The 9,910-nt window shown below is 41.3% G+C and overlaps 1 protein-coding gene across 1 annotated transcript in view; it reads left to right on the top strand.

Annotated features, from left to right (window-relative positions):
* The first annotated feature begins 2,265 nt into the window (after nucleotides 1-2,265).
* Nucleotides 2,266-9,910, top strand: part of PLCB1 (phospholipase C beta 1) — a 547,711-nt gene continuing 540,066 nt past the window's right edge. The window contains exon 1 of the mRNA XM_042445107.1: nucleotides 2,266-2,337. The gene's annotated coding sequence lies outside the window, so the exon portion shown is untranslated. The remainder of the gene's footprint in view (nucleotides 2,338-9,910) is intronic.

The raw sequence follows: 9,910 nt of genomic DNA, 5'->3' as shown, positions 1-9,910 counted from the left end.
ATCTATCTATCTATCTATGGTTTTAGCACTATATTGTGAATGTAGAGAGCAGGGTTTGAATCCCGGTTTGGGCATGGAAACCCACTGGATGACCTTCAGCAAGTTATATCCTCTCAGCCTCAGAGGTATGCAAAAGCAACCCCCCTCTGAAAAACTGTTTTCAGGGAAACCCTGTGATAGGTTCACCTTAGGGTCACCAGAGCTCGGAAATGACTTAAAGGCTTACAGCAACAAGCAAATACCATAGCTGTAGTTTTATTCTGTTGGATGCCAGAGGCTAATGTAAAGTCTCAGCTGATTGAGGAAGAAGTGAATTGGATACTTGTGTGTGTATGTATGTCTCATAATTTGTGCTTTGTCTGAAGTGATGCCCATATATATATATATATATATATATATATATATATATATATAATTGGTGTTTGTTGTTTGTTGTATTTGGTATCCCTTGATGTGAAAAGTCAGCTAAGAGAATCATCCAGTGTGGGGTGGTGATTACTGGCAACCCAAATTTCCAAAGCCTTGCTGGCTTAGGTTTTCCCTAGGAAATGTGCCCAGTGAATCTGCAGTATTTCTGTATATCTCTTTATTAAAACCCTTGAAGTATAATGATTAAGTTATGAGAACTTTGGTCTAGCATATTTACCTAAGCCAGTCCTGGGGCCTCTTAGGGCAGTGAAGAGATTTTGGATCCAGCTGATCTAAGGGTACTTCCAGAACACATACTTTCTCTCATTTTATGTGCTTTCAAGTTGCCTGTTGACTTACGGCAATCCTACAAATAGGATTTTGTTAGGCAAGGAATACCTTGTACCCTTGGTATCTGCTGGGATTTGGTTCCAGAATCTCACATTCATACAAAAATCAAGTCTCATTAAATACACTGGTGTAGTAAAATGGTATCCTTTATATAAAATGGCAAAATCAAAGTTTGCTTTTTAGAATTTATATATTTTAAAAATATTTTCAAGCATGGATAGTTGAATATGTGAATAAAGAGGGCCAACTGTACTCATAGGTAGTTTTGTCAGTTCCTTCATCTGAAATATAGTCTACAGCACCTGGAATTCACTGGTGTCCTCTCACTCAAGTACTAACCAGGGCTGCCCTGCTTGGCTTCCAAAATCACAGGATCTGGTGCCTTTAGGGTATTTAGGCACTTTCCAGAACATCCTAGAACCCTAGAATTGGCACCTACTGACAACTATTGTATGCCCTTTTGGCTTCCTTTGGATTACCCGAGTAACAGCCCTTCTGTGCCGGTAGAGGGGCTCTTCCCTCCTTATTAGCACCTCAACTGGTCAGGAATAAGAGATTACAGATAATTGCACTTTAAGTCTCCTGCACCACTTGCAAAGATGCTTAAAGAAGGATTTCCCAGTCTCTACTGGCCCTTAGGGAGTATGAATCCCAGTTCAAGAAGCGTGATTCTAACATCTATCAGTTGTGAAATGGTAAAGCTTAAAAGCTGTGTATAATTGGCAGCGGTTAGGCTGTAGGCATAACAAAATGATCTGGAATAAAGATGCAGAGGAGGGAAACATCTGAAAACACTTAAGTAACATTCTGTATACTTCAAGGGGACTAGAGCAGGGAGATAATGACATAAAATGCTGCTGTATGGAAATCAGCTCAGAATATAAACTCTGAAATAAATGGAACAACGTTGGCTTTCACCAAATGTTTACAGACTTGAGGCTGTGTCCCCAAGAGAGAAGCCAAGCTAAATGCCTGGCTTTGAAATGTGCTTGGCTCCTGAGGTGTTCGGTTACAGTACACTTGTCAGGTGATCATGTCCAGCAATTGTGAAGAGCTGGAAAGTTTAAAGTGCACAGCAAATATGTTCAAATTGCAAGAAACATCTGTGTTTTGAAGTGGGTGGAGGGAGTGAATGGTGGCAATTTAGCAGTCCTGTATTTTGGCATTGGGGCCATCTAAAGTATGATTTAAATAAACTGCTGACATATGTTTATCTTCAGAAATGCACTGCAGGGGTGGAGATGAACAGAGGTAGTAAATTGTACTGCTGCATTTGAATGGTTTAATGGCACCTTGTTATTTAGCTAGTTTTTGTCAAATGAGTTGCACATACTGCTATAAAATCAGAAAGGCTCGAGCACAAAGAGCACAGCAATTTATGCACAGTTTCTTTCAGGGTAATGCTGCTAGGTTTAATTTAGGTTTTGCTGGATATTGTTCACCTAGGTGCAGAAGGGTTTTCCCACATGTTTAATAAGGTGTACTTTCTTTCTCTTCTAGGACTCCACTAGCGTGACATCAGTTTTTCTCCGAACAGACCCAAATGGATTTTTCTTGTATTGGACAGACCAAAATAAGGTAATTTTTTTCAGTACTTAAGGCCTCTTTTCAAACTTTCTGCTTTCCAATTACAGCGAGTACGCCACATTTGTGGGAGTTAGGGGTGCAAGACCCCCATGAAAGTGGGAAAAATGTGAATAACTGTAGGCTCCCAAATCTAAACTCAGTCTTATCCCTATGGGCTAAGGTACCTGAGCTATGTCTCTCTGTCCTGCTGTGCCTTGTAGTTCCAGATGTGGTCAGAGAGCAGGAGAGCAGCCATGGTGTGTGATCAGTGCTGGATGAGACTCCAGGTAGGGAAGAGGAAGCAGGAATACTTGGTGTTATTTTATGCATTAATGGCCTAATAAACTTCTTTTCTTTAGTTTTCTTTACATTTCGCAGTCTGTGCATGTCATCTACAATTTTCCACAGTGGGCTGCAAAACTAAAAAAAGAAAAGAAAAAAGAAATCGAATTTCCATTTAATTATTGATGACAAACCCGTGAATAATCAAATCCATGAAAGTTAAACCTGCAAAAGTCAAGGTTTGACTATAAATAGCTTTGTTGGCATAATCGGGAATGCCATGGTTTTAAAATTTTCTTCCAAGGATAAGAACTCTGCTCAAGAATAATTTTTGCAGGATGTTGATGAGTTTTCAGAATGTTATTCTATTTTGGTTGACTACTGAATGAATTTTATAGATCCTCCTGATTATTAATACTCTAGTAACATACCCCGGCATATTGGCTATGTCTGATGGGGATGATGGGAGATGTAATGTAGCACAGCTGGGAAGGGCACATTGGGGACAGCTGCACTGGACCAAGCTGCATTCTAAGCAACTTTGGTAGATCATAAGTGAGGGTAATCTTGTAACACCAGTAACTTCAGGAGTTAGCTTGATGATATAGCATGCAGTGAGTAAGAATGCACACTGGTAATGAGAAACTGCAGAAGCCTTCAGATATTTATATAGTCTGGCAGCATTTGCTTCTGTGTGTTAAAAAGAAAATACCTTTAGTATTTAGGAATCTCAAGCTTGATCACTACTGCATGAAATATTCCAACCTGTGAGGGACAAGGAAGATTTTTTTCTTCTTCTTTAGCTGATGATGGTGGTTCTGGAAATATTTGCTGAACATTATCTTAAAAGGCTTTGTTTAGAAAAAAACAAAAACAAAAACAAAAATAGATCAGCAAACTGAAAGCTTTGCTTAGAAACTGAATGTTTATTTACAATCAATGCTGACAGCTATTGGAAGATGGATTGTACAAAGACTTGTAGGAAGAACTCTGTACTAATGCCAGCACTTGCTTACAATGTTTCTTATTGGAGGGGGTTGGGAATAAGCAGGATGAAAGGATGTTTGGCATGAATATTCATCTGTTCCTGCTCTTAGCCTGTTGTACCTGGAGGCAGTAGGCACAATTGGGTGGAAGAACATGCCCTTGTTTTGTCCCCTCACAAGAAATAAAGCAATTTCACAGCTGGGCAAACAAAGACCAAGGTTTTATCAAAAGGGGAATGAAATGTTACTGAGCTATGGATTTATTTTTTAAGCTTCCGTTTTGTCTCTCCCTAGACCTAAGTAAAAACAGTTTGACAAGAGGGATAGTAAGCAAAATGTAGCAGGCTGAAGATTTGGGTGCAAACATGGCATGTGCTGATTGGCAAACATTGATTTATCATGCTGATGTTCAGTCTGTTAAGAGAGAAAAATATGGTTTCATTTTTGTTTTATTTTGCTTTTTTGTTTTGCTTTTTTGTTTTTTGTTTTTAAAAAGAAGGTACATGAATTGTTACCTTCAGTCATGCAGATACTCTTTTTGCTGTGTGCCTTCAAATTGTTTCCGGTTTATGGCGGCCCTAAGGCAATCCTATCACTGGGTTTTCTAGGCAGGATTTGTTGCAAAGGATGCCTTTGCCTCCCTCTGATTCTGAGAGAGTGTGACTTTCCTGGGGTCACTGGGCAAGGGTTTCCATGGCTAAACGGGATTCAAACGCTGGTTTTCTAGAACTGTATTACAATGCTCAGAGTACTGCATCACACTGGATTTTGCAGATATTCTTATTTTACATAATTTCCTTATTGACTTTCTTAATTGCTATTTTTGTCTAGTATAATGGATAAAATGTTGGATATGCAGGATCTAAGAGTTCTCTGAGGAGGGGTGTGTGTGGTAAAAATATTGAATATTAGCAGACATCTGTGCCTGGCTTTCCCAGTGATTCTGTTGTTACTTAAAAGCATCTGTTGGAAGGAGGGTTAGTTTTTACACCGGTGAATGCCTGTGTGTAACACAGTTTCTTTTTGGGGGGGGGGGGGGGGAGATACAGCTCCCAGAATTCCCTGGTCACCAATGTCATGGAGAGATTATGGGAGATTCTGGTCCAGGTCTATCCCCACCCATAAAGTGGTCCTGGATCAAATTGCTTTACAGAGTTCCTGTTATGAGATACCTGTTCATTTGTTCTAGCAGCTTTAGGGAGTGACTTAGACCAGGGGGAAGGAGTTAAACCCTCCTTCTCAGATTCCATTGCTGTAATTAAACATAGAACCGCATTAATCTAGGCTGCAATACGTACTGATAGGCTTGCCATATCCCGCCTGGGGCGGGGCCACACAGTCCCGCCCCGGTTTAGCCCCTCCCCTGGGACCTCCCCCCCAGCAAGGCCCTGGAGGCAGCTCCACCCCTCCCTTCCCATGGCTGTGTGCCACCCTCCCCGCCTCCCTGCCTAGCTTAGCCTAGAGAGCAGGGCTTCAAAACATCTGCCACTCAGAGTTATTGCCAGCCCACTTGGTATATATGTCTTGCAAAAGGCCTGACCTTCCAGGTTACAGTGAGCAAAGAAAAAAAAGGCCATCAATAGTTCCTGTTTCACTGGGAGCCTAAATGCCTCATCTTTTAAATGTCTACCAGGTCAGTATTGTTGTAATTCTTTATCACAGGGTCGTTTTTGAGGCCCTAAACACCTTTCCTTGTAATATGCAAATTTATCTCGAAGCTGACCAATGGGAAAGAAGCAGTCAGCCCTCCTCCCCTTGGGTTGGTTTTCAATGGCTTGGAAGGAAGAGATTTTGCCTTGCTTGTAAATAGGAAGGGCTTTAGGGTAGCAAAGGCTGCAGAAATAGTTTGACCCCCCCCCCTAAACATCCATGGCTCAGTGCTATGGGATTCTGGGAATTGTAGTTTCTTGTGGCACCAGAGCTCTTTTGACAAAAGGAAGCTGAATGGTCCACAGAGGAGGCGGGGGCAGAGCCTCTTGCCAGCAGTCTTCAGTGGAAGAGAGGAGGCTGATGGTCCTGGCCACTTCCCTTGGCTCCCTCCCTCCTCATTCACTCTCCCTGGCTTTTCTCTCCCCCCCCCCTCTCTGCACTTTGAGACCCCTTTAACTGCCAAAGCTCAATGCTTTGGAATTCTGGGGTCTGTGTGAGGCATTTGGCCTTCTCTGTCAGAGAGCTCTGGTGCCACAATAAACTACAATTCCCAGGATTCCATAGCACTGAGCCCTGGCAGTCCAAGCAGTGTGTTTTGGACACAGATCCTCCAAATGAATCCAGTCCCTAGCTTTTATATCTCTCTCACACACTGCAGGAATAATAACCCACTTTGAGACTGCTTTAACTCAGTGCTAGGGAATCCTGGGAATGCTAGTGTTTGGGAGACATTGAGACTTCTCTGTCAGTGATGGCTCTGAGGCCACAATAGACTACAATTCCCAGGATTCCTCAGCACTGAGCAGTCTCAAACTGGACCATTTCCTCAGTGTGGATGCAACTGGTGAGGCATTCTGGGCACTGCAGTTCAACTACGTTTGGAGGGTTATGGGACTCCCTGTCAGAGATAGCTCTGGGGCCACAATGTACTACAATTCCCAGCATTCCCCAGCACTAACCCAGGACAGTTAAGTCATTCTCAAACTGGATTATTTCCTCAGTGTGGATGCAGCTTTGGTGAGGAACTCTGGGCATTTCAGTCCAGCATTGTTTTATTTCTGCAGTGCATTTTGGATTAGAGACAAGGTGACCAGGCATCCTCCTCCTTTTCCAGGACATGTCCTCCATTTGGATCATGGCTAAGAAGCATGGATTTATAATTACATGGGTGTTTTTAGCTTTTATTTTTGGCCATGTCCTACATATTTTTGCTTGGGTGCCCTACATTTTGGGGTGAGGGCATTGGTCACCTTGGTCAGAGAGCTTTCCAGGGGTTAACTGCCATTCTGCTGTGGTGATGGAACAAACCATAGCATTAAGCCAAGACAGTTAAAGTGGTCTCAAACCAGATTATTTCTCCAGTGTAGATGCAGCCCAAGCCTTTTGCCTCTCTTATGCCTGAGATTTCAAAGCCCAGCCTTGGCACCACAACAAACTACAAATCCCAGGATTCCATAGGATGGAGTGATGAGAGTGAAAGCAGTGTGGCAGCAGCCTAACTGTGCTTAATGCAGTTCTTAAGATGGTGCACCTCTTGCCTACAGAGTCTCACAAGACTTTTTTGTTTAACAACTTGTACCCACTAACTCCATTTCATGTCTCCTTTATTTAGTGGAGAGGAATACAGACAAAACAAGTCAAAATGAAGAAAAACCAAAGTCCCTTGACCAAAGGGTTTGGTTGTGGAATAAGCCTCTGAAATATGCAAGAGGCAATGTTAAAATCAAGCCATGTTCAATGCTCAAATGTGCTGTTTGGAATGGGGAGAGGGGGGTGGCCAGAAAGGGAAGTACATTTCCGTGATCTGTCTACGAATAATGTCAAAATGTCCTCCATTTTGATCATGCCTAAGAAACATGCATTTATATTAACATTTCAAAAAAAAGCCTCCTTTTTTTTGCGTGTCCTCCATTTTTATAAAATGTGTCCTACATTTGAAAATGTTGTCCTGCATTTGTCCTACATTTGTCCCGGTTTGGAGGTCCTCACTTATGGCAACCCTACGTACTGAGTCTCCCTTATTTGGAATTCTGAAATCAGAAATACTCTGATATCTCATTACATGTATGCAAATACTCCAGACTCCCCAAAAACTCTAAAATCCCCCAAAATTCTGGTTTCAAACATTTCAGATGAGGGCGACTCAACTTGCACTAGTTAAAGGATAAGAACACCTGATAATGAATCCTCTGTGCCTCTTTCATAAAACTTCGTCAAGACAGCGTGGACATCCTGAAAGATAAAAGCCTCTTACAAGTCCTCTCCCCAGAAAGCATTCTCATTCATGTGTATGTATGTATATGTGTGTGTTTGTGTATAGCCAAAACAAAAAGGGAGAATTGCCAAACTTGGAAGCCTCAAGTGTAGGATTTCTCTTTTAAAACAATACCTTTGTCTCTACATGCTTACACAAATATAGTACTATAGCTCCTCTTTAAATCTTGTGGCTCCTTTCTATGGAATTTTTGGATTGGCAATTTAGGGAGGGACATTTAGTATATTTAGGAGTCTGCATGGCATAGAGGTTTGAATGTTAGACTATGATTCAAGAGACCAGGGTTGGACCCCCAGATTGGCCATGAAACCCACTAGGTGACCTTGGGCAAATCCCACTCTCTCACTCTCAGGAAAAGGCAATGGCAAATCTCTGAACAAATCTTGTCAGGAAAACCCCATGATAGGCTCACCTGAGGATCGGCCTAAGTTGGAAACAACTTAAAGGCACACAACATGCATACAATTAGTATCCTCAGCCAGAGAGCAATTCTGATGCATCTGACCAAACTACTTGCCCTTTGGATTCCACAGGGTGCAGCTATGGCTTTAAAAGTGTAGTGTGAAAAGGACTCTTGTTTCTCCCACCAAAGTTTTTTCCTAAAAACAAAACTGGAAGTGGATTGCCAGCCACTTCTCTTTTCATTTGAGAAGGTTTCACAGATGGCCCTATGTCTTAAAAAGATGGAGAGATTTGTCAGGTCTTGGAGAAAGGATTTAGTCTATATAGCCCCTTCTTAAGCCTTGATAAACAAAGAGAGACATTCTGAGCAAAGAGGTGAACAAGGATTGCCGTATTAAGATGGGATCTTGATACTGTGCAAAGAGAGCTATTAGGATGACCTTTGGGAATGGGATCTTTTCGATACTCTTTAAGTGCAGTATCACCACTGTATCAAAGAAAATGGGTAATTTCTTGCTTTCAGGAGGCCTTAATGACCAATATAAGAAGGAGGAAGGAAGAGGGAGAGGAAAAAATGTGGCTGCATCTTTAAGGCAAATTGGGTTTTATTTCTACATTCATTTTCTTAGATTTAAACCTACTTTTTTGGATGCAGTACTAAGTGGTATTAAGGCCTCAGGTATGAAACTAAGGGCTGAAGGACCAAGTTATTGTTTGGGTTATGGAGAGCCAGGGTACTTTCACATATGTGTGGTGCACACCCACATGCTGGGCATCCTAGGAACTTCAGCTTCTGTAATTCTTTCAAAACACTGAGTTCAAGCTGAATATTTGTGGACATTGTATTTGAGACTATATATTTTAGTACCAGTGGGAGAATGCGCTCACAGGTTTGTTTGATTAATTCGCCATGATGGCAGGGCTTCAGAACCGTCTTGTTGAGTTTGGGTTTTGAGTCTTGTATTCTGGTATTAAAGGAAATGTTAAGGTTGCCTTTCTTCCTGATGGGCTGAAGTGGAGAAAAAAAGTTTGAACTGTACAATATTTCTTGCCTTTCTCCTATGAGGAAAATGTTTTAGCTCCATGCATTTATACTACCATGGTGCATAGAATAGGATCCTCATGGGAATTATTTCAACCCATGAGGATCCTATTCTATGCACTATGGTAGTATAAATGCATGGAGCTAAAACATTTTTGTTCCATTAAAGCTCAAAATGTTGGAAGTGATCCACACTGTTGAAATAGAGGAAGCACTGTAGAGCAAGCATTAAGCAACAGTGCCATTATTGCAGAATGTTGGCAACATGCATAAAAATACCATTGCATTCCTAATTACCCTTATTGCAGTATATAGATAACTAAAGGGTTTGGACCTATTACTGTATTTAGTTTGTCAGTTTCCCCTACATTTGGTCATCAATGAGACCTTTCCTTAAGGAATTAGCTCTCCTTCCCCCTTTTATAGACTGGATTATTGCTGATATTGTCAGAGGATGTTCCAAAATAGAGGGGAATTAGTTAAAGTTCTGATAGTGACAGTGGTTATTCTTCTAATAGCTACCTTTTAAAGATTAACCATGACCCCCTTAAATGATTCTATCTGTTGAAATAGTATTGCTATGATTTGGGGGAATAAAAGTGTCTGCTGCTAGGAAAAGTAATGCCAGCGATTCTATATAACTGGCAGTGGAGGCAAAAGAAAAGTGATTCAGGTGATTTTGCCTTCCCCCACAATTAGAGCCAAAAATTCTCAGGAAAGAACTTTCACATCAGTTTTAAACCTTCTAATTGAGGCAAAATATTAGAAGTTCCCCATTTGGTGTTTAACACGAGAACATTCGTCTGTACGTTTGTCTTCTCATTCAGCTTGGTGCTAAGTGGGTTGGGAACAAATACATGTGAACTTATAATAGTGCATTTTAAAATAAGAGCAACAGTGTGTGTTTCTTGGAAAAGCAACATAGTTTGGTTACCAACATCTAGGGAT

This window comes from Sceloporus undulatus, chromosome 1, assembly GCF_019175285.1.
Source record: "Sceloporus undulatus isolate JIND9_A2432 ecotype Alabama chromosome 1, SceUnd_v1.1, whole genome shotgun sequence".
Classification (NCBI taxonomy): Eukaryota; Metazoa; Chordata; class Lepidosauria; order Squamata; family Phrynosomatidae; genus Sceloporus; species Sceloporus undulatus.
The sequence above is the reverse complement of the archived record's forward strand: the minus strand, read 5'-3'. Positions and strand labels throughout refer to the sequence as shown.